Here is a 26172-nt window from a genome sequence, read left to right as displayed (position 1 = left end):
CAACAACAACAACAACAAAACACTACAGGCTGATGACAACAACAACAACAAAACACGACAGGCTGATGACAACAACAACAACAAAACACTACAGGCTGGTGACACATAAAATATATGTAAAATATTAATTATATTTGATGTATATAGAAATAAAATTTAAAACAGAAATAACAAAATATCTTTCTTATTTTATTTAAATCATTTTGTGGTTTTATCTCCTATTACCTATATGATAGTTTCTCCAGGGAATAATAAAAATCTATGTGGTTAAAATCTTGAGCATACACTGCTTTTTATTTCAAATGCACTTTTCAGCATGAACAGCTAAACCAACGAAAATTGCCTGAAGGGGAAAAATAAAATCACATAAAAATGTTACCAATTTTAACATAAAAACTGAAAACTAAAGCCCAATTTATTCAAATTTGTCCATAAATTTTTCAACAGTGTTATCAAACATTGCATGTTTAGATATGCTAACTTTAAAGGAAGCTATTTATAAAGACATGTTTTTTTTTTTCCTTTTTTGCTTTGTGGGTATGACTTTAAAGTATATATGTTGACACAGAACACTTGTTAGTGTATTGTATACGCCCTTATAGGCTTACTTCATTGTGACTACTTGATTAAATCAGAGGGAAAGCTAATCAATAGAGGAGGTCAGGGAGATGGCTTACTTGGGACACCATTTGCTTTGCTATGTGCTAGACTCAGGCTTGGGATTCCAGTGCAATGCCTGTGAATATCACAGCTCTGGGGGAAACTTGAGGACTGTGCTGTCACTCATTTTCTCTGTCTCTACTGGAAATGGTGAGCCAGGAGTGTGAAACCTCAACAAATCTTAAATAAATGAATAAATAAATAAATAAATAAATAAATAGGGAGCCGGGCAGTGGCGCAGTGGGTTAAGCGCGCGTGGCGCAAAGCGCAGGGACCTGCGTAAGGATCCCGGTTCGAGCCCCCCGGCTCTCCACCTGCAGGGGAGTCGCTTCACAGGCGGTGAAGCAGGTCTGCGGGTGTCTGTCTTTCTCTCCCCCTCTCTGTCTTCCCCTCCTCTCTCCATGTCTCCCTGTCCTATCCAACTACAATGACAACAATAAATAACTACAACAATAAAACAAGGGCAACAAAAGGGAAAATAAATATTTTAAATAAATAAATAACAAAAAATAATCTATCAAGATAAGAGCGACTGGTGCTTTTGAATAAAAGAAAAAAAGAAAGCAAGAAAGAAAGAAGAAAAAGGAAGGAGGGGAGAGAGAAACAAAGAAAGAAGAAAGGAGGAAGAAAGAAAAAGAAAAGAAAGGGGGAGAAAGGAGAAAATGAATTAAAAAATCAGGCAGGCAGGCAGGCACTTATTGAAGGGGTGAAAGTAGTCAAGTGGAGCTGAGAAGAGTGTTTGAGGAACGGAGTCCCTTGACTGATTGCCAAAGTACATGCTGAGCAGTTTGTCTTCAAACAGATCATATAAATCAGAAAAATCACATTAATAATTTAGATATAACATGCTAAAAGTGACACAAGAGGGAGCCGGGCGGTAGCGCAGCGGGTTAAGCGCAGGTGGCGCAAAGCACAAGGACCGGCAGAAGGATCCCGGTTCGAGCCCCGGCTCCCCACCTGCAGAGGAGTCGCTTCCCAGGCGGTGAAGCAGGTCTGCAGGTGTCTGTCTTTCTCTCCCCCTCTCTGTCTTCCCCTCCTCTCTCCATTTCTCTCTGTCCTGTCCAACAACGACAACAACAATAATAACTACAACGATAAAACAACAAGGGCAACAAAAGGGAATAAATAAATAAATAAAATAAAATAAAATTTAAAAAGTGACACAAGAGACAAAGACCAATAATTAAGAAAAATAAACTACTTTTAGTCATATAAGAAACACATTGGAGCTGGGGAGACAGCAGAATGGTTCAGCAAAAAGCCTTTTACGTCTCTTCCCTGTCTGCTATAAACAAAATAATCTGGCTTGTTCACATATAACTGTTCAATTGAATTTTCTGTTGAAAATGATCACCATTAAAATTATTATGAATTAGGTAAATAATCTCAAGAACTATTGATTAAAAACATTTCTAGGGGCTGGGAGGTGGTGCAGCGGGTTAAGCACAAGAACCAGAGCAAGGATCCTGGTTCAAGCCCCTGGTTCCCACCTGCAAGGGGGTCACTTCACAAGCGGTGAAGCAGGTCTGCAGCAGGTATCTCTCTTTCTCTGTCTTTATCTCCTCTCTCAATTTCTCTCTGTCCTATCAAGTAAAAAAAAAAAGGAAAGGAAAAAAAAGGGTCTCCAGGAGCACTGGATTCATAGCGCCCACACAGAGCACCATCTATAACCCTGGAGGCAAACAAGTAAACAAAGAAAAACCATTTCTAGTAAAAACAGTGACGTTCAGTATTGTTAAATGCCATTCCTCAAATACAGAACTTTAAAAAATAGTACTGGGTAATATCATTTTAACATACTATATTACTCTACAAATATTCAGCCTAATATTTTTAATCCATAGTTTAAGAAGTCAGATAACATTGATATATGTTAAATAAAATCAATTTCTTAATGAGGGGAGGGAGAGGAAGGGAAGGGAAAGTGGAGAGGGAGAGGGAAGGAAAAGGTGTAGAAAGGTGAAGGAAGGAGAAGGGAAGAGGGAGGGAAGGGAAAGACAGAAACAAGGGCTGGCAAGGATGTGGAGAGGAGGGAAGCCTTCTACACTGTTGGTAGGAATGTAAACTTGTGAAGTCCCTTTGGAAAAGTCTGGAGAATCCTGAAAATAGGAAAAAATGAACTTGCCACAGGTCTCAACAAATCCTCCCTTAGATATCCATCCTAATAGCAAGAAATGACTTACAGGAGAGATCTGTGCATAACCATGTTCAGCGCAGTGGTGTATAACTAAGGAAAGCATCTGTCATTGGACTGAATAGCAGATGAATGACTAGAGGAGTCGTGGCCTACAAAACCAATGGGAAAGTACAGAGCTGTGAGAGGAGGACGTAGTTCTCCTCTGCTGTGACATGGGCAGAACTAGAGGCACTCATGCTGAGTGAGATACACCCAAAGAAGAAGCAGGAATTCTGGGTCACCTCACTCATTGATGGGATCTAAGAACCAGCAAAAGGCAACACAGGGTGAAAAAAAGGGACAGGTAGCCACCCTATTTATTTATTTAGAAAACTACATAAATTGCATGTGTGGGTTTCCCAAACTTATAAGACATTTACACCTCCAGATTATTCTTCCAGACTCAAACTTCTGAGAGATATGAAATTTAACTCCAAAAATGTGTCCCATATATTGCATGAAGTATTTGAACAAATGACCTAAGCAAAAAGTTGAGATAGATTTTAAATATATATTTAGAGAATAATGCTTTAAGCAAATTAAGAATTTTCTTTCCTGAATAACTTATTCCATCAGACATTCATTATGTTATTATATCTTACTCATCTGAGAGAAATTATAATGAAAACATTTCTCAAAGTAATTTCCTAAAAATCTAGGAATGTATTCCACATAAGACTTTTCTAGCAGCCATTCGCCGAGCTGAATATGGCTTGGAAAATGCTACTTTAAAGGAGACGGAACTATTGGGGGGGGGGGGGAATAAATGGAATGTTCATCGGTTTCCAGATTCTGTTGTTAGAAAAGTTAATTAAAATGTCAGATGGTTAGAAAGTGGGTGACAAGGATAATTATGTTGAAAATGAAGAGAGCAAGCAAATGGAAGGGCAGTGAGGTGTGCTAGGAGGATATTACCGTGAGTCAGTAGAACAGAGTTCTGGTCCTGACCTGAAATGAATAAGCTACAGGATACCCTGCAAACTACTCAGCAACAACTTGCTCCAACTTTTTAAAGTGAAGATATTTAGCTGAAAGAACAAGTTCTCCTTCATAGTTGAAAGTTTCTTCTTCTTCTTTTATTTATTTATTTGTCACTAGGGGTCGTGACTGGGGCTTAGTGCCTGCAGAACAAATCCACTGCTCCCTGTGTCCCCCCCCTTTTTTTTTTTCCTTTCTTTCTGTTAAAGACAAAGAAAAACTGAAAGGTAAGGAAGTGATAGAAAGGGAGAGAGAAAGAGACCTTTTTTTTTTTTTTTTTTTTTTTTTTTTTTACTAGAGCACTGCTGAGCACTGGCTTATGGTGGTTCAGGGGACTGAATCTGGGACTTTGGAGCCTCAGGCATGAGAGTCTCTTTGCATCACCATTATGCTAAATCTACCCCGTTCTGAGAAAGATACTTTTAACACTCCTTTATCAATCCTTGGTTTAGGAATTTTGTGATGTGTTCTAGAAGGACTGACAGGCCAGTGAAATGGAGGAGAGATGCAAAACTGAGCAGATCAGGGGCCAGATGGTAGTGTGCCCAGTTAAGTGCATGTGCTACCCATGGAGAAGGGCACAGGTTCAAGCCTCTGGTCTCTACCAGCAGGGGAAAAGCCCCAGGAGTGCTGAAGTAGGTCTACAGGTGTCTCTGCCTCTCTCCTTTTCTAGCTGCCCTCCCTTTCAATATCTCTATTTTATCAAATAAAATAAGTAAAGTTTACAAAATAAATAAAAGGGAGCAGATGGTGAGGCTCAAGTTGTCAAAGCACACATGTCACTAGAATAAGTAGTCCGCAGGTAAGTCACTGAGGTCTTCCTGGGGAGAAACGCCTGAACGTGCTCATGTGTAGAGATCTCACCATCATACTATTTGTATATGGAAGAGAAAGAAAATACCACTTAAGAAAGGATTTTAGGGAGTCGGGCTGTAACGCAGCGGGTTAAGCGCAGGTGGCGCAAAACACAAGGACCGGCATAAGGATCCCGGTTCGAACCCCGGCTCCCCACCTGCAGGGGAGTCGCTTCACAGGCAGTGAAGCAGGTCTGCAGGTGTCTATCTTTCTCTCCTCCTCTCTGTCTTCCCCTCCTCTCTCCATTTCTCTCTGTCCTATCCAACAACAACAACAACAATAATAACTACAACAATAAAACAACAAGGGTAACAAAATGGAATAAATAAATAAAATAAATATTAAAAAAAAGAAAGGATTTTAATGATTCACATGTAGGGGCTGGGTGGCAAAGCATCTGGTTGAGGACACACATTTCAATGTGCAAGCACCCACATTCAAGCTCCCCCTCCCCACCTGCAGGGGGAGAGCTTCACAAATGGTAAAAGCAGGGCTGCAGGTGTCTCTCGATTTCTCTCCCTATTTCCCCTCTCCCCCCATTCCTCTCAGTATCTATCCAGAATAAATAGAAACGCTATTAAAAATTCACACGTATGTTGAAGAAAAGGTGACTATCATATAAAAAGCTATTTTAATAATTTCACATGCAACAGGCTGGCAACTTGAGCTAGTGGAAAACAGAGCCAAATTGTTTCCTTCAGAGGGAAGCTTTACAAGTCCTTCTCTTGGGAATCGCTCAGATATTCCTTAGGCTTCACATTAATCTTGAAAATTCCTGTGACTTAGGTTTTTAATTTGGATAATGAAAGTCAAAGTCTCTGCTCCACTAGGTAGGGGGCTTCCCCCACAGTGGAGCATAGGATATGCATCAGGTCCTGGGTCCCAACCCAAGCACCACATACGCCTCTCTCTCAACAAATAAATGCAATGATTACTAAAAGCAAATCCATCTAAACCAAATAAATCAAATGTCATTGCCCAAGTTTGACATGGATCAGACCTTAAACTCAATGAACTCCAATATTTAATATTATTTTTGGTACTTGTTTTCTCATTTTTTTAAATCTATAAAATATGAATTTAAAAGTCCTATATAGTTTAAACAGAAACACAAGGGCTAGACAGTGGTGCACCTGGTTCAGCACACACAATAGTAAGGTCAAGGACCCGCAAGAGGATCCTGGTTTGAGCCCAGGGAGGCTTCACTAGTGGTGAAGTGGGTCTGCAGGTGTCTATCTTTCTCTCTCCCTTGCTATCTCCTCCTCCTCTCTCAATTTTTCTCTGTTTTATCCAACAACAAAGAGGAAGAGGAAGGAGGAGGAGGAGAAAATAAGAGAAGAGAAAAGAAGAGAAAAAAATAGCCTTCAGGAGCAGTGGGTTCATGGTGTAGGCATGAAGTGCTAGCAGTAACCTTGGAGGCAAAATAAATAAATAAGTAAATTAGTATGTAAATAAATAAAAACAAAACTAGTTACATGATAAAAACACATGTACATATTTACATATATGCACACAAATTTACATGTAGCTTATGAAGCATAAATATTCATTAAATATTGTTATTTATTAAACATAATTATTATTAATTAAACACTGTTAGAGTTAGTATGGTAAACTACACTAGAGCCATGGGATTCATGAGTCCTACATGAATATCCAAACATATATATATCAGTTATTTTAACTTTGGTATTTGAAAGAACGATGATTAACTTCTGAGACAAATTATGTTTTGGCAGACTTATGTTCCAAAGGCAATGTTAAAGAAAATACACTTAAATAAATAGCATCTGTTTTGAGACAGATTACATGACACTGAGTTATTTCTGTTTATTTTGTCTTTTTACTACATTTCATACTTGATTTTATGGATGACTAAAACAGAAATGAAAATTAATTCTAATCTACAGTAAAATAAATATTCATCTCCCAACTAAAATAAATGGTGATACTACTTGCAAATGAATGAACTGTTCTTGTGCTTCAAATGATTTGTGCATTCACAAAGGAAGCAGAAAGATGTGAAAGTCTAGCACGGCAGTGAAAGTGACAAAGGCATACGTCACTGCAGAGGATCTTCCATTCCTCCAAGTAGCATTTTATAGCTCTAGAGTTCTACAACAAAAATGGCCATAGCAAGCTGAGGTTTTAGAATTTCCTTTATCTTATGAAAGTCTAAAATCATCATGAAGGTATGGTGATGTATGAAATAGAGTTAGCTAACAATACTCAAAACAAAATTACAGCCATTTATCATTTCCATAAAAGGAACCATCATCTGTTTATTTCAGTGTATCTGTTTTACCTTTTTTATTTCTGTACCACTGCTGTCCAAAAGATTACTGTGCTATTTTTCATCATTTAAATACAACGGAGAGAGGGCAGGAAGGGGTGAGTAGGCAAAGTACAGGAGATTTTTAGGACAGTGAAATCACCCTGGTTCATGATGGCGAATGTGTATTATTTGTTCAGAGTCTCCACCTCCATCTTTCCCTGTGGATGTGGGATGGACTTTGGGTGACCATGGCATGTTTGTGTACAGCGTGTCACTCTGCAGAGAAAGGAGTCACAAGGGGAAAACTGTAGCACAGAGGCAGGGGTCTATGCAAATCTCGGCACCTTCTGAGCAGTTTTACTGTCAACTTAGAACTGCTGTAAAAGCAAACAATGTCCTCTGCTCTTCTCCTTCTTCTCCTCCTCCTCCTCCTTCTTCTTCTCCTTCTTCCTCTTCTTCTTTTTGTTAAGTGTTCACTGGCATTTGAACAACTAGTCCATAACCATAATACAACTTCATATTTTTGTCAGCAGACATCCAACACTTTACGTTATATTTTACCTTAGAAAATAAACTCTGGGAAACTTATTGAGTCATATATTTCTTTATAAACATCTAAGAGATAGTGGATGGTTACTCACTGAATACTGTTGTTGAGAAGCTTGGTGTCAGAGGCATACAAAAGTAACAGTGGAATGCTCAATACATTTTTCTCCAACTGCTTTATGCTGACAAGAGATTGAAAGTGCTTATTTCTCTCATCCAAATGTTGCAGTGCAATCATCAATACCCTGACATGTTCTCATTACTTACATAATGCCATCTCATCTGTCTGCAAGCAAGTTTGCACCACTAATGTTAACAGGAACGTCATGATGGAGTGTCAAGGAAAACAAATGGTGAAAGTTACCTGAAACTTTCTTAGATGAGTGAGATACTCTCACATTCATCCAGGTCAGTGGAAATCAATAATAAACATACAAACATTAGGAAAACATTATTGATAGCCTCTGGAAGTGTGAAATTTCCCATAAACTTCTGCTTTTTATAGTTTTTTTTTAGTGATTACCAGTTCCTGATGTTTTTTTTTTTTTAATTTTGCAAATATCCTTCTGATCCAATCATAAAAAACTCTGTCCATAATGCATTCTCTACATATACTTGATACGGAAGATTAATCAAAACAAGACCTCTTACTGCACAAGGAGGTGGTTCAGAGGTAGAACCAGGGACCTGGGTGTGTGACATTCCAAAACAGATTCCTACACTGTGTGTGTTGGAGTGATCATCAATTTCTCTTTCTGATTAAAATAAACACACAATCTCGGAGAAAGGGTGATTGGTTCAAATGAAGAAAGAACAACTCAAGATACTCTTTCCAAGGACTTTTAGAATACTCCTACTAGAGAATCAATTATTATGTGTGTGTGTTGTTAAAATTTCCGGACGGCTCCAGCTGGCCAGGCTGGCTTGCTTCACGGCGGGTAACAGAGACGCGGAGACAACGGCTGGGCAGGGAAGCTGTATTTCTTTATTCAGGAGGAACTATTCATAAACTAAGACAAACTAATCACCAAACAGAACTCTGCTGTCTCTTTGCGGCGGCGCAAGCACTCTTTCTTTTTCTCTGGAACTCAGGAACCCAGGAACTCTGTCTCTCTGGCACTCTCTCTTACTCTGTAACCCTGAAACTCTCGAACTCAGGAACTCAGGAACTCTGTCACTCTCGAACTCAGGAACCCTCTCCCGGGGTTCCTTGGGGCGGGGCCAAGCAGGCCCGCGAAATTAACAGGACTCATCCAATTCTCTTGGAGGGGGAGGGCTAGAACAAGCCAATGTAAAGCATACGACATGTGTGTGGTCATTTTAGTGGCCAGTACTTTTTCAGGAGCCCCTGATAGCCAGCTAACTCTTTACTTATCTCAGTTAATGCTCACTCCTGAGCAAGGCTCAGCTAAGTCACTCCCCCCCCTTGCTTTCTTCAACCTTCACAAAGTTCACACGGAGTGAGACTTAAGAGTGCAAACCCAGGTGATTCACATCTCACCACTCAAGGCCTTGCTCCTAGATCCCTCACTACTCTGCATTCCACCTAGGTGAAAGGGTTTAACTCACTTCCATTCCATGCAAAACTCAATGCCCTTTAAAAACAGAGTATAATCTCTTTGATATTCTCCTGTTGTTTTCAGAAGACCCACACATATTTACACAGAGATAGTTTTAATGATCGTGAACTGTATTTCTACCACTCAATAGCTCTGTTCAGGTGAACTCCTAAAGCTGATGTGCTTTTGTTCCCGGGGAATATCCTACCATTTGTCAAATGTGAGTTAAATGGCAATATCAAGTTTGCCTGAGCCTTCCAGTTCTGTGTGGTAAAATTTATCTGTCTCTTTTTATGTCCCAAGGACATTTTCTTCCAATGCACTCACTCTGTTTTATAGGTCATTTTTTTTTCAATAAATGAATTTTCTTTTATTTAAAAACACACCATTTTTGGTTAAGAGTTAATGTCTTATTGGGGAAGGGGTAATGATTTACAGTGTAATCACTGATACCTAGGGACAGTTTCATTATGCACCAAAACCTCAATGTTCTCTACTTCCTTTCTCCAGAATCCTTTGCTTTGATGTAGTACACCCTGCCTAGTCCACATTTCACTTTGTGTTCCTTCTCCTGTCTCTACTTCTCGTGCTCCTTAAGAGTGAGATCACCAGGTCCCATGAGATAGGGCATATATTCACATGTACCCATAAATTAGGGCAAAATATATACCTGAAAGCAAAAGTGCACAATAGTCTGCAGTGAGTCAATAAATGAAGCAAGCAAGTAGAAAGACCTGGAAAGACACCATAAGGGAGTCAGGAGGTAGCACAGCTAGTTACATGCAGGTGGCACAAAGTGCAAGGACTGGCATAAGGGTCCCGGTTCAAACCGCCAGCTCCCCACCTGCAGGGGCGTCGCTTCACAGGCGGTGAAGCAGGTCTGCAGGTGTCTGTCTTTCTCTCCCCCTCTCTGTCTTCCCCTCCTCTCTCCATTTCTCTCTGTCCTATCCAACAACGATGACATCAATAACTACAACAACAATAACTACAACAATAAAACATGGGCAACAAAGGGGAATAAACAAATATTTTTTTAAAAGATAACATATAGTTCTTTATGAAGTAGTTTCTATTTAGACCTAGATACACTCCTCACCTATTTCCTATTACACTTCCCTCAGTCACTCCAAAGCTAACCTTATCAAAGTAAGGACAACAAAACTGAATAAGGGCAAGAGACTGTCATACTTTAATGATGACTCTTTAGTTATATCAGGCCACCCCATCAGCTGGGGCCCTAGTCAGGGAGTCCTGAGATTCCCAAACAGACATGATGGGCCTAGACCTTGAAAATATCCCTCTCACCATTGCCACTGGTCATCTCCATCAGGGACAACACAATGGATCCCTCTGTGGGCCCCTATAGGATCTTGCCCTCAATGTGGATCAACAACAGTAGAGAATGTTCCATCCTCCGATGGGAGGATGGACAACATGCTCTATGTTCCACCTGAAGAAGATGGGTCCTGAAATTGGGGCAGCTTTGAATGTTCCTACTCATGACCACAGAATGTGAGCACAGACCTACAGGGATGCAAAGGTTACATAGGTTCCTAAGCTGAACATAGGTCCCAGATCGAATTGATGTGGGCTATAGTCAACAGTATTTATACACCTTTCTCAAATTTGGGAGCTAATCCCTTCCCTGATTCAGCTTTCTAGCCATTTTTCCAGCCATGACATCATCTCCCTAGACAATAATTTGGGTCCACTTGCATATCAGATATCAGGATCAGAAAAAAACTAGTATAGTCATGGGCCCTTTGGAATATAACTAAAATAGGCCTATAAGCTATCTTCAAACCAGATACTCCCAATATTCATCAGCACTACTCCAGCCTTTATGTTCATGATTAGTCAACAATTCGTTTGGCTCTGCATGTTAACTCTCTTTTCAGCCACCAGGTTCCAGATGCTACCATGGTGTCAACTGGATTTCCCTGGGCAGATGACCCCACCAATGTGTCCTGGAGCCCCACTTCCCCAGAACCCTGCCCCACTAGGGAAAGAGAGAGACAGACAGGGTGTATGGATTGACCTGCTAATGCCCATGTTCAGCAGAGAAGAAATTACAGAAGCCAAACCTTCAACCTTCTGAACCCCATAATGACACCACCTCCAGGCTGGGTCCACACTTCCAGAGGGTTAAAGAATAGGAAAGCTATCAGGGTAAGGGATGGGATACAGAGTTTTGATGGTGGGAATTGTGTGGAGTTGTACCCCTCTTATCCTATGGTTTTGTCTATGTTTCCTTTTTATAAATAAATATTTTTTAAAAATGTGATCACTTAGTAGTTGTTTCACTCTTTCTAGTTTATCTCACTCAGCATGTGAACTATTCATATCTGAATGTCCCACACCCCTGAAAAATATCTTTAAATAAATTATTATTGAATATAACACCAAATTAATTTGCTCTATTATTAGCAATATTATTTGTTCACATTTCAAGTCAATAATGAACTTTTATTAATGCATAAATATAGTTTCTATTGCGTAGTTAAGGGATTGGGTTTTTTTTAACTTTCCCTTTTCTTTTGATCAAATGGAGAAATATAACAATCCCAGGAAAGGATCATTAGTTTATTAAGTTGGCATATTCTGCATTTATTTACAGACTTAGAAGAAAAGTTCTAGCAAATCAAATATTAATGACATATAAAATAATGTTTCCCTTCTTGATGATTTTCAACTTAGGCTTAAGCCAAAATCAATATCCTGAATTTTAATGTGAAGACCAAAGAGTAGGCTATGGATATTAGCAGACTCTAAGTATAAAAGACAAATCCAGGCTGGCATCTTGCTCCCAACTCACCCCCTCCCCCAAAATGGACTGTCCTGCACCATGGGAAAGGAGATGGCTTAAGAACCTATACTGCAGGAGCAACGGAGCAGGAGCAGCTGTTTGTCTCTCCTCTCCTCTCCTCTCCTCTCCTCTCCTCTCCTCTCCTCTCCTCTCCTCTCCTCTCCTCTCCTCTTCTGGGTCAACTAGGAATACCAAAGGAGACCACCTGAGACCACAACAAGACAGGACTAGAACGACTTCAGGAACACACCAAATCACCAGTGAGTGCGAACACATGTGGCTTATGCACAGAGAAGAGCCTATGGAGAGATTAAGTGGCTGGTAACAGTCTGGCAGTTTATCAGTTGAGACACCACCTCCAGGCTGTTTCACCAACAAAAAGATGGTTGAAGGGAGGAGAGGACTCCCCTAAGACTCACCAAATGCAAATGTGAGTCTCCATTGCTACAGCCCACAGAATCTGGAGCAGCAGAGGGGAGGCCCTGTGCTGACAACAGGGGACAGAGAAATAAGAAGGAAACTCAGAAGATCTATTCCTAGGTGATATAGCAGTGGGGCTGTGAGAATCTTTTTGCATGACCACTGGATTATCTCTGCCCCACACTGCTTTATCTCTTGGTCAGGAGTCAATGATTAAGCTAAGAAGCCTACTTATAGATTAAAAGGCTTCAGGCTTCATAGCCTATAGGGAAGAAAAAGAACAAAAGAGGCTTTTAAGCCTCTTAAGCCTTTTAAGCTCCAACTCAGGGATTAAAATAATATTGAAACAATTGTCAATTTCCACAAGTGTAATCTGTTTAACTACCTTACTTAGACACAATTCAATCCAGAGAAGAGTAATCAGTAATTTGAAAAGTACTGAGAGAGGGACCTCATAACATACTATACAGAATGGTTAAACCAACAGGAAGAAATATTGGAGAAATGAACCAGAATGAGAGTCCAGCTAAAAGCCCCCCCCCCCCAAAGGGTGAAGCACAAAATAATGAGGTCAACATCCAAAAACTAGTTAAGGAAATAATCACAGGAGTGAATAAAGAGTTTGAAAGAATTGTCATCAGAAATGCAGAAACAATAAATAAGACCCTGGAAGAAAACACTAATTATTTCAAGGTTATTAGAGAGCTGAAAGCTGAAATAGCTGACCTAAGGACACAACTAGATGCACAAGCTAAAACAGTATCAGAACAGGGTAACAAAATATATAAAATCTAGAAAACAGTAGAGGAGAGAGAGAATAGAATCAATGAGAATGAAGACAGAATTAGCAAGATCAAGGGTGAATTAGAAACAACTAAAAAAGAAGTAAGAGATCTCAAAATGAGATTATTAGATACTGACAACAACAACAGAGACCTATGGGATGATTTTAAAAGAAATAATATATGCATTATTGTCTTACCAGTGGAATAAAGACAGGGAGGGGAAGAAAGCATTCTTCAGGACATAATAGCTGAGAACTTCTCTAATCTAGACAACATAAAAGACATAAAAGTTCAAGAATCCCAAAGGGTCTCAAACAGAATTAATCCAGACTTAAAAACACCAAGACACATCATATTTAGAATGGAAAGGAATAAGGATAAAGAAAGGCTGCAAGAGAAAAACAAAGATCACCTACAGAGGAAAACCCCTAAGATTAGCAGTAGACTTCTCCACACAAACACTACAGGACAGAAGAAAATGGCAAGATATCTGTTGAGTACTCAATGATGAAAGCTTGAAATCAGTACTACTGTATCCTGCTAGACTGTATTTCAGACTAGATAGAGGCATAACAACCTTCTCAGACAAGCAACAGTTGAAAGAATTAACTATCACCAAGCCTGCCCTGAAGGAAGTTCTGAAAGGTCTCCTATAAATAGTCAGACCACCATAAATAGGCCATATATCAGAACATTCTAAAAATCTACAAGAACAGTGTTAAAATATCTTCAGTCTTTGATATCAATAAATGTGAATGGCCTGAATTCACCTATTAAAAGGCACAGAGTAGGAAGATGGATCAGTAAACACAACCCAACAATATGCTGTCAACAGGAAACCCACCTAACTCAACAAGACAAACACAGACTCAAAGTGAAAGGATGGAAAACTATTATAAAAGTCAGTGGTCCACAAAAAAAAGGGCAGGAACAGCTATTCTCGTATCTGACACAATATACTTTAAAAATCAATAAAATTAAAAAAAAGATTGGGATGGACACTACTTAATGCTCAGAGGATCAGTCAATCAGGAGGACTTAACAATTATTAACATCTATGCACACAATGAGAAACCATCTAAATATATCAAACATCTACTAAAAGAGCTACAGCGATATATTAATAGCAACACAGGCATAGTAGGGGACTTCAACATCCCACTCTCTCAACTTGACAGATCATCCAGGCAGAAAATCAATAAAGACATGAGGGAGCTAAATGAGGAGATAGATAAACTAGAAGTATTAGACTTTTTTAGAGTTCTTCATCCCAAAAAACTGGAATATACATTTTATTCAAGTCCACATGGGTCATTCTCACAGATAGACTATATGTTAGGCCACAAAGACAGCATCAGCAAATTCAAGAGCATTGAAATGATCCCAAGCATCTTCTCAGACCTCAGTGTAATTAAACTAAAACTTAACAATCTACAAAAGATTAGTAACAGTCCCAAAATGTGGAAGCTCAACAGTACTCTACTTAACAACTACTGGATCAAATAGGAAATAAAAGAAGAAATCAAAATGCTTTGAGAGTTCAATGAAAATAAAGACACAAGCTATCAAAATATGTGGGACTAAGGCAGTACTGAGAAGGAAGTTCATGGCCATACAAGCACACATTATGAAACAAGAAAAAGCACAAATAAGCAGCCTGATTTCACATCTGAAAGACCTAGAAGAAAAAGAACAAAGGAAACCTAAAGCAACCAGAAGGACAGAAATCACTAAAATTAGGGCAGAAATAAATAACATTGAAAATAAGAAAACCCTACAAAAGATCAACAAAAGTAAATGTTGGTTCTTAGAAAGAGTTAACAAAATCAACAAACCTTTTGCCAGACTCACAAAACAAAAAAGGGAGAAGACCCAAATAAATCAGATCATAAATGAAAGAGGAGATATCACAATGGACACCACAGAAATTCAACATATCATGCGAGACTTCTATGAACAACTATATCGCACCAAGCTAGAGAACCTGCAAGAAATGGTTGAGTTCCTAGATACCACAAACTTCAAAAATTAAGTAAAGAGGAACTAGGTAACATGAACAGGCCCATCACAGCTAATGAAATTGAAACAGTTATCAATAATCTTCCCCAAAAGAAAAGTCCTGAACCAGATAGTTTTAAAAATGAATTCTGCAAAAACTTTAAAGAAGAACTAATACCTCTACTTTTAAAAGTCTTCCAGAAGATTGAAGACACTAGAATACAACCTTCCAGCTTCTATGAAGTCAAAATCACTTTTATGCCAAAAACAGACAAGGACACAACCAAAAAACAAAACAACAATGAGGATGTTGTATTTTGTCAAAGGCTTTCTCTGCATCTATTGATATGATCAAAACACTACAAAAATGGGAATAGATGGGAAATTTCTGAAGATAGTGGAGTCTATATATAGCAAACCTACAACCAACATCATACTCAATGGTGAAAAACTGGAAGCATTTCCCCTCAGAGCAGGTACTAGACAGGGCTGCCCACTATCACCATTACTATTCAACATAGTGTTGGAAGTTCTTGCCATAGCAATCAGGCAGGAGCAAGGAATTAAAGGGATACAGATTGGAAGAGAAGAAGTCAAACTCTCCCTATTTGCAGACGACATGATAGTATACATAGAAAAACCTGAGGAATCCATCAAGAAGCTTTTGGAAATCATCAGGCAATACAGTCAGGTGTCAGGCAACAAATTTAACATTCAAAAGTCAGTGGCATTTCTCTATGCAAACACAAAGTTAGAAGAAGATGAAATCCAGAAATTAAGTCTTTTTACCATAGCAACAAAAAACAATAAAATATCTAGGAATAAACCCAACCAAAGAAGTGAAAGACTTGTATACTGAAAATTATGAATCACTACTCAAGGAAACTGAAAAAGACACAAAGAAGTGTAAAGATATTCCATATTCATGGGTTGAAAGAATTAATATCATCAAAATGAATATACTACCCAGAGCCATCTACAAATTTAATGCTATCCCCATCAGATCCCAACCACATTTTTTAGGAAAATAAAACAAATGCTCCAAATATTTATCTGGAACCAGAAAAGACCTAGTATTGCCAAAACCATCTTGAGAAGAAGGAACAGAACTGGAGGCATCACACTCCCAGATCTCAAATTGTATTACAGGGCTGTTGTCATCATAATTGCTTGGTAATGGAACATGAATAGACACACTGACCAGTGGAATAGAATTGAGAGCCCAGAAGTAAGCCCCCACACCAGTGGACATCTATTCTTTGACAAAGGTGCCCAGAATATTAAATGGGGAAAGCAGAGTCTCTTCAACAAACAGTGTTGGAAAAAATGGGTTGAGACATGCAGAAGAATGAAACTGAACCACAATACCAAATACAAAAGTAAATTCCAAGTGGATCAATGACTTGACTGTTAGATTAGACCAGAAACTATCAGAAACTTAGAGGAAAATATTGGCAGAACTCTTTTCTGTATAAATGTTAAAGACCTCTTCAATGAAACAAGTCCAATTACAAAGAAGACTAAGGCAAGCATAAACCTATGGGACTATATCAAATTAAAAATCTTCTGCACAGCAAAAGAAACCACTACCCAAACCAAGAGACAACCTCCCTCACAGAATGGGAGATCTTTACATGCCATAAATCAGACAAGAGGCTAACAACCAAAGTATATAAAGAGCTTGCCAAACTCAACAACAAGAAAACAAATAACCCCAATAAAACTGGGGAGAGGACATGGAAAGAACATTCACCACAGAAGAGATCCAAAGGCTGAGAAACATGTGAAATAAATGCCCCAAGTCTTTGATTGTTAGAGAAATGCAAGTAAAGACAACAATGAGATACCACTTCACTCCTGTGACAATGTCATACATCAGAAAAGGTAACAGCAGCAAATGCTGGAGAGGTTGTGTGGTCAAATGAATCCTGCACTGCTGGTGGGAATGTCAATTGGTCCAACCTCTGTGAAGAACAGTCGGAGAACTCTCAGAAGGCTAGAAATGGACCTGTCCTATGACCCTGCAATTCCTCTCCTGGGGAGATAACACACCAACACAAAAACATCTGTGTACACATATATTCTTAGCAGCACGATTTGTAATAGCCAAAACCTGGAAGCAACCCAGGTGTCCAACAACAGATGAGTGGCTGAACAAGTTGTGGTCTATATACACAATGGAATACTACTCAGCTATAAAAAATGCTGACTTCACTGTGTTCAGCCAATTTTGGATGAAACTTGAAAAATTCATGTTAAATGAAATAAGTCAGAAACAGAAGGATGAATATAGGATGATGTCACTCTCAGGCAGAAGTTGAAAAACAAGATCAGAAGAGAAAATACAAGTAGAATGTGAATTGGAATTGGCATATTGCACCATAGTAAAAGACTCGGAGGTGGGTGGGGGCGTGAATACAGATCCAAAAAGGATGACAGAGGACCTACTGGGGGGGTTATTGTTATGTGGAAAACTGGGAAATGTTATGCATGTACAAACTATTGTATTTACTATCGAATGCAAAACATTAATTTCCTAATAAAGAAATTTAAAAAAAGTTCAAACAAACAAACTAAAAAACCTCCACTACATGGCCAAAGAAGACAAACATATCCTGGAGGGCTGCTTTGTGCCCTCAAAACAGTCCCGAATGTACAAGAAAGCCTAGCCTCTAACTCACAATGAACCTCTAGCTGAAACTTGACCCAGGCTGTGCCCTAGTCCTGGCTCTGCATATGAAAGACCCCACTATTACTGGTTCAAATCCTCCTCCAACCACAACTAAGCTGCCACCTCAGGTACATCTAACTATGTAGAAGGATTCTTAGCAGACTATCTACCCATCAGTTTATGCAGATGAACTGGATGCAGATTAGACACATAGACAGATTATATAGGTTAGATAGATAAATGATAGGAGATAGATGGTAGAAGGGTGATAGCTTATTAGACAGATAGATGATAGGAGGCAGATATATTAGACAGAAGACTGGGATGATGGACATGAGTCGATAGATCTGTAGGTGACAGAGTGGTGGAGTAATAGATGATAGATAGATAGATAGATACTATCGTGACAAATAATGTCAAATATGAGCAAACAACCAAACTCAATACAATTGTTGAAAAGGAAAACATCCATTTCTTGCTGGTATATTTAAAGACAATTCTATTTACCATAAAAGGTAAGTTTATAACTGGGTACAAGGTTAGAGCTCAAACTAGGAGATTCAAATGATTAAATGTTTAATACATTACTCTCAAAATTGGGACATTCAATATGTATCTGAAGAAAAAAATTTTGCTCACAATATAAGCCAACTTAGATAACAATGAATATGCTTTCTTTTCCCCAATTTCTGGTCTTGGATCTCTAGCTTAGAATATTCTGTTAATTCCAGAACTACCAGTCCAAAGACCTCCTTTTAGATGTTGATGAGAAACACATGGTCTAACCTTCAACAAGCCATCTCGGCAATCTTATTGTCCCTAATTGACACTGAGTTATCATAACATCTGTTTCTTCTTCTCCTTCTCCTTCTCCTTCTCCTTCTCCTTCTCCTTCTCCTTCTCCTTCTCCTTCTCCTTCTCCTTCTCCTTCTCCTTCTCCTTCTTCTTCTTCTTCTTCTTCTTCTTCTTCTTCTTCTTCTTCTTCTTCTTCTTCTTCTTTCTCCTGGATGAGTCTATAGACTTTATCATCTAGACATATAATACAGTTTGGCACTTTGCAGCATTTCACAAGATCCCTTGAGAAATTATATACATTTCTGAAAGAGAATGCAAGTTATATGGGTCACAACAATTTATTTCAAGACCCTGTAATAGAGTAAGCTCAGTTATGCTGGCTTCGTGTGGCAATGTCTCAGAAGAAATAAACCCCACAGAGGCTCGCAATGCATTAGACAGTGCAGCTTTCACAGCTGTCTTCCAAAGCCCAGCATGGAACTGCTCTCTAGATGAAGCCAGAGCATAATGATGGCAATTTGTTCTCAGGAGCCTACCCTCCGAGATGTAATATAAAAGGGGTCAAACTCACATTGTTCATTTTATAGTAAGAAGCATTATAACCATGCTTCAATGTACATATTTTTAATGCAAATATGCTCAATTTTAATCTAGCATTGTCTCTAATAAATTCTGGATTCAGTTTAATTCAACATGCATTTGGATAAGATAAAGAACTATATACGTCATTCTAGGTAATGTAAATAAAAAACAGTTATATATCTACTGGATCAGAATATCTACATTCAACCTCAGTTATTTACTATATATATATATGTCTATCTGAAACCTTTAAACCATAACATGTCTGATGTAACTAGGCAATGCATTTATACGCTTCAAGCAAAGAAAAACCATATAAACTATTCATTTTATTTCAATCTGAAAAGATATGATACATTACAAAATTATCCATGGAATACTATTCTGTGATAAAAAAAATGACTTCAATATTGTGTTGTTTGGGACAAAATGGACATGTTATGTTTAGTGAAACAAGAGATAAAATAGAACTACTAGGTGGTTTCATTCATATGTGGGCCCTACAGATCCAATACATATGGACTTGGAAATAAAAGGAAACAAAGAAGCAAGCAAACTGTTTCTAAGACATGTGAGAATTCTGACGGTTACCTCTGGGTGGTGGTAAGGCAGGGATGCTCAACTTCGGTGGTGATGGGCTTGGTGTGGAACTATGTACTGTGACCTTAAAATCTTTTTTTTATTTTTGGATAAGACAGAAAGAAATGGAGAGAGGAGGGAAAGACAGAGAGGGGGAGAGAAAGACAGACACCTGCAGACCTGCTTCACCGCTTCACAAAGTGACTCCCCTGCAGGTGGGGAGCCAGGGACTCAAACCTGGATCTTTATGCTGGTCCTTGCGCTTTGTGCCACGTGCGCTTAACCTTCTGTGCAACCGCCCGACTCCCTTAAAGTCTTATAAGTTATTAATCATAAATAAAATATGAAAAAAAGTTTCCATGGAGAAGTAAAGTGACCAGATCAGATGATGCATAAATTACACATAGATCTTTCAGGGATTTAAGTTCTATCTGGAGGGCTCAGAAAGCCCGCTGGGTAGGGTACCCCCACTGCCATGCTCAAGTGACTCAGGTTTGAGCCTGGGAATGAAGTGGGAAGGTTGTGGTACTGGAGAAGCTCAGGTGCTGTAGTTTTTCTCTCTCTCTTTATTTTTCTTCTTCTCTTTCTCTGTCTTTGTCTTTGTCAGTCTGAATGGGAAAGCATCCTAGGGGAAGAGAAACTACATATGTGCGAGGTCTCAGCTCTGGAGAAATAATTAAGCAAACAAACAAATTTCATATGAGGAGACCCAGGTAGATTCTAAAGATTTTAGAGCAAAAGTTTGAGATTTGAAAGGATTCCAACAACAGATGAATGGCTGAGAAAGGTGTGATATATATATATATATATATATATATATATATATATATATATATTTCATTGTATATATATATATTGTATATATATATATATACACAATGAAATACTAGTCAGCTATTAAAAATGGTGAATTTAGCTTCTTCACCTCATCTTGGATGGAGTTTGAAGAAATCATATTATGTGAGGTAAGTCAGAAAGAGAAGGATGGATATGGGATGATCTCACTCATAGACAGAAGTTAAAAAAAACAAAAGCAGAAGGGAAAACACAACGTAGAACTTGGACTGGAGTTTGTGTATTGCTGCAAAGTAAAAGATTCTAGGGGGGAAGGAAGAAAGGGGTTTAGGTTCCAAACATGATGGCAGAGGAGGACCTAGTAGGGATTGAATTGTTATGTGGAAAACAGAAATGTTATGAATATACAAAGTATTGTGTTTTTCTGTCGACTGTAAACCATTAATGTTTCAATAAAGAAATTGAAAAATAAAAATAATAAGATTTGAAAGGATCCTATTTTCTGTAGTTCAGAAGGTAGGATGGCCAGAAGACCAGTTAGATGCACAATGGTTAGCAACCCAAGAGCACTGCTGATGAACAACTGACTATTATAAACCACACATGTGAAAAATTCTTCTTACCTACAAGTGATCCTTTATGTCAAAATGCAAGGACAACACAAAAGTCTGGGTTGTGCCAGAAGAAAGAACCAACAGACCAGTAAACACAAGTCAAATAATTGTTCCTTTTGTAGAAAGATCACCCACAAAAAAAGGAAGCAAGCCACCAACATTCCCAGAATTTCCCAAAGTCCTGACGATCCACTCTTTGCAGAGGATCCAGTAGACAGGGTGATAGGTGACTTAAAATGTACTTAAATGGCAGTGGTCACTGAGCATTTGCAGATTTAATTTCATAAATTCAGAAGTGAGATATGTTAGCAAATATGCGATACTATAAAGAGACAATGTCACTGAGTAAAAACAGATTGTGAAGCAAAAGCAGTGGCTTCTGAAGCTAGGGCATCTCTAGAACCAGGGAGGTCCAGGCCAAGTGCAGAGGTTTGTTTTTTGTTTTTTAATTTCTTTATTGGGGAATTAATGGTTTACATTCGACAGTAAATACAATAGTCTGTACATGCGTAACATTTCTCAGTTTTCCATATAACAATACAACCCCCACTAGGCCATCTGCCATCCTTTTCCAGGACCTGTATTCTCCCCCTCCCCCACCCACCCCAGAGTCTTTTACTTTGGTGCAATACACCAATTCCAATTCACATTCTACTTGTGATTTCTCTTCTGATCTTGTTTTTCAACTTCTGCCTGAGACTGACATCATCCCATATTCATCCTTCTGTTTCTGACTTATTTGACTTAACATGAATTTTTCAAGTTCCATCCAAAATTGGCTGAACACAGTGAAGTTAGTATTTTTTATAGCTGAGTAGTATTCCACTGTGTATATAGACCACAACTTGCTCAGCCACTCATCTGTTGTTGGACACCTGGGTTGCTTCCAGGTTTTGGCTATTACAAATGGTGCTGCTATGAACACAGGTGCACACAGATATTTTTGGATGGGTGTGTTGGGTTCCTTAGGATCTATCCCCAGGAGAGGAATTGCAGGGTCATAGGACAGGTTCATTTCTAGCCTTCTGAGAGTTCTCCAGACTGTTCTCCACAGAGGTTGGACCAATTGACATTCCCACCAGCAGTGCAGGAGGGTTCCTTTTTCCCCACACCCTCTCCAGCATTTGCTGCTGTTACCTTTTCTGATGTCTGACATTCTCACAGGAGTGAAGTGATATCTCAGTACTCTCTTTACTTACATTTCTCTGACAATCAGAGACTTGGAGCATTTTCTCATGTGTTTCTCGGCCTTTTGGGTCTCTTCACAGAGTCTCTGCTTTCAAAGATCTGAACAACCGCTCTGAGAAAATAGCTTTCTTTTTTTTTTGGCCCACAAAGTGTCTTAAGATTATATGACAACAAGGGCAACAAATGGGAAAAAAACAAATAAGTAAATATTTTTAAAAAAATGACTGTGAAAATAATGGTGGTTGTCAGATGGAGAGAGGAGCTCACATAAACAATTACAAAGCTATACTCTTATGTTCCTGATAATAAAAACTAGAAAAATAAGTAAACAAGAAAATCTAATAGTCAGACTTCCAAAATAATATCCCTTCTCCAAATGTTCCTACCTGGTCCCCAGAATGTAGTAGGCTGGATATTACAGTCATGATTCCATACTACCTTGAACAGCAAAAAAACAAACAAAGAAGATGTTTTAGGGTCAGTGAAATAACTCAGTTAGATAGTGTCCTGCTTTGGCCTGTGTGCAAACCAGGTTCAGTCCTGGCCACAACTTGGAAAGATGCTTCTGTGTTGTGGTCTCTTTCACTGTCTCTCTGCCTTTACAAATTGCTCTATCTTTAAAAATAAATAAATAAATAAAGTTTGCTAATGTGAGCCCTTTTTCCAGATGTAATTAAGCTTACTAATCAACTTCCTTTTGGCTAATCGATAAGGAAATTATCAGGGAAGGCAGTCTCTAACCACTGGGATCCTCTACAGAGAATTTAACCACTGTAGTTTTCCCTGACAGGAAGCTGAAGGGTGAATTAGAGAGACTACAAAGGGGAGAAGGATTTGGCCAGCTGTTATTCATTTGCAGATGAAGGGAGCCAAAGAGGTTGGATCTGGGGGTCCCCACAAGCTGGATGTGATCCCCAGTGGATAGGCAGAAGCAGACAGAGACTACAGATACCCACCTGGAAATGGATTTACCAAACACTTTAATACTCTCAGATGGAGATTCTAATCTAGAGTCTACCTCCAGGTAAGATTCCAGTCTGACTGGTCCTCGCATTTCAGTCTATGAGACCAGGACAGAGTCCACTCATTTCTGGTCCACACAACTTAGAACTAATTAATGAGCATTAGCAAAGGCCCTCTGTTCTGTAATAATGTTCAGTGGCAATAAAAAAAAATCTAGCGCAATCATTTCTTTTTCTTATATTTACTTTCAAAATAGAAATTCACCTTTACAGCAGATTTAAAAAAAAAGGTCTGTACTTTCTTTTTTTTTTTTCGATGACATATGATCACTATAATTGTCATAGCATTGACGTAGTTAAATATGTAAATATATGATCTTAAAACCACCCTGACCTTTTCTTGTGGGGAAAATAATCTCCATGCCATCATTCTCAGACACATCATTTTAGTAGGTGAATCTGCTTGAAGCTGTAATCATATTTTTAACAATATTGAGTTGTGAGGTATGTATGTACACTTAAACCCATTGATCTCTCTTGCATTACAAATGGAGAAGGGATTTGCCTTTTTATGATGGGCAAGACTAGCTAAACACAACTTTTGTCATGGTCAGCACTGAAATAAGTAGTTCTTACTGTTAGGTTCCTGATTATAAATCAATTTGTTCTGCTTTATATCTTAAAACTTTTCAGCCACAAAGTTGCAGATGCTACCATGACACCATTCTGACATCCCTGGGCAGAGGACCTCACCCATGTATCCTGGAACCTCCCCTCCCCAGAACCCTGCCCCACTAGGAAAACACAGAAACAGGCTGGGGGTATGGATCCACCTATCAATTCCCATGCCCAGTAGAGAAGTCATTACAGAGGCCAGAACTCCCACCTTCTGTAGCCCATAAAGATCTTTGCCATATTCCCAGAGGGAAGCTTCCAATGGAGGTGATGGGATGTGAAACTCTGGTGGTGTGAATTGTGTGCAGTGGTACCCCTCTTATCCCACAATCTTGTCAATTAAATTACTAATAAAATAAACAAACAAACAAAAAAAAATCACCAAAGGCCTAGTTAACAAAAAAAAATATTTCTGGATTCCAAAAAGAAGTATTTACACTATTATTTATATAATGAAAAAGCTTAAAATTTACTACAATCCAATGTGAATATTCACTAATCAATATTATAGATCAATATTTGATAATGTTGTATGTATTTACAGGCATGAACTTCTAATCAATACATCCTATTCCGCAAGTCTGCAGGGAGAGTAAAAGTTCACATCTGAGAGAACAACACTGTTTGCAAATCTTAGATTAAATGGGTAGCTTGGTCAGTCTTAACAAGATGCAGGGAAGCAGAGAAATCTTGTCAAAGTTGTTCAGGCTACATGATCAGGAGGACGGCCGGGAACATTTTAAACTGAGGGAGAGGCACAGTAACCTACATAAGGTGCTCAATGCTGAGCTCTTAATCTTGGTAAGGAAAAAAATATCTATGAATTTTAAACAGTTTTGACCATACCATCTTCAGGGCAAAATGCCTGTCAATGTGTGATCTGAAAATAGTACAATCGGACACATTGGACATTCAGCAGTTCTTCTCATAGGGATAGATGTCTTCCTGACAAGTGAACACTGGGTTTGATTTTGGCCTGGGGAATTGTTTTGATAGAAAACTTTTTTTTTACTCCAAATGCATCTTGTACCTATGAAAATGAGCTGGAACATCAAACAAGGCTAATTTCTGTGCACAGCCCATTAATACCTGATTGTTCTTTATGACTTTTCTTGTTGAAGAAAAGCATGTTTGTTCTTCAATCAGATAGGTTTGAGACTCCGATAAGCCCTATTCCTCAGACAGTACAAAACTTCTTTTTGTTTATTTAATTATTATTTATTTGATAGAGAAAGAGAGAAATTGAGAGGAGGGAGATAGAGAGACAGAAAGACATGTACAACACTGTTTCACCACTGGTGAAGCTTTCCCCCTGCAGGGGGGGAATCAGGGTATTGAACCTGGGTCCTTGTGTACTATAACCTGAGTGCTTAACCAGGTGCACCACAGCCTGGCCCCAAAGCTCCTATCTACGCATGGTACTAACTTTGCTAGAGTGGCAAAAATCCATGCCATGAACCTGAATATTGATTAGAAGGAACTTCATGTATGCTTTCTCATAAATGTCTTTCATTATGTGATAACCAAATCTTCAACAAACACAGTTTTTGTTGGTATGCATGAGACCCCTTCTGTTTCATTTGGTTTAAATCCCCCCTGCTTAACACTATTCTATTTACATAACCACTTCATTCTATTTACATAACCGCTGTTAACAAGCACCACCCTCCCTCCAGGGCATTAGTGGTTCAGTGATAGAATTCTCACCTGCTCCACCCCCTCTCCTTGTCACACCCTGATCCTCTCCTTGTCACACTCTGATTTTCACCAGTCACTTTTCTCTCCACCCTCTCTATGTCACATCCTGTTTCCACCCTACTTGGCAAGTATATATAAAGACAGCATTGTGAGTTTTACAGGACTTGAGTTTAGCTTAGCTCAGCTTAGATTGTGCTGCGTCCTGCATGAATAAAGAGATACTTCCTACAGCTCAACCATGAGTCCCTGGTTGTCTGTTACCCGCCCGTGAAGCCAGCCTGGCGAAAACAACAAGTTTTAACTGCTTTGTAAAACCCAGGCCCATCTAAACATAGAATTTGGGTCGTGGCAGCAGTTTGCTCTTGAATGAATGACACTTGGCTTTCTACCACCATCTTCTCATCACCATTTCTTTTTCACATGTGCACTTTGGTCTGTTCTCTAAAGCACTGTACACTCTTCTAAATTCTCTTGGTATTTAATGAGTAGGCTTGGTATCTTCTTTGTAGAAAGCAGGGTATTTCTTTGCAGAGAAGAGTACACTTGTTTCTGTAC

Source organism: Erinaceus europaeus, chromosome 19, assembly GCF_950295315.1.
Source record: "Erinaceus europaeus chromosome 19, mEriEur2.1, whole genome shotgun sequence".
In the NCBI taxonomy this organism is placed as follows: Eukaryota; Metazoa; Chordata; class Mammalia; order Eulipotyphla; family Erinaceidae; genus Erinaceus; species Erinaceus europaeus.
The sequence above is the reverse complement of the archived record's forward strand: the minus strand, read 5'-3'. Positions refer to the sequence as shown.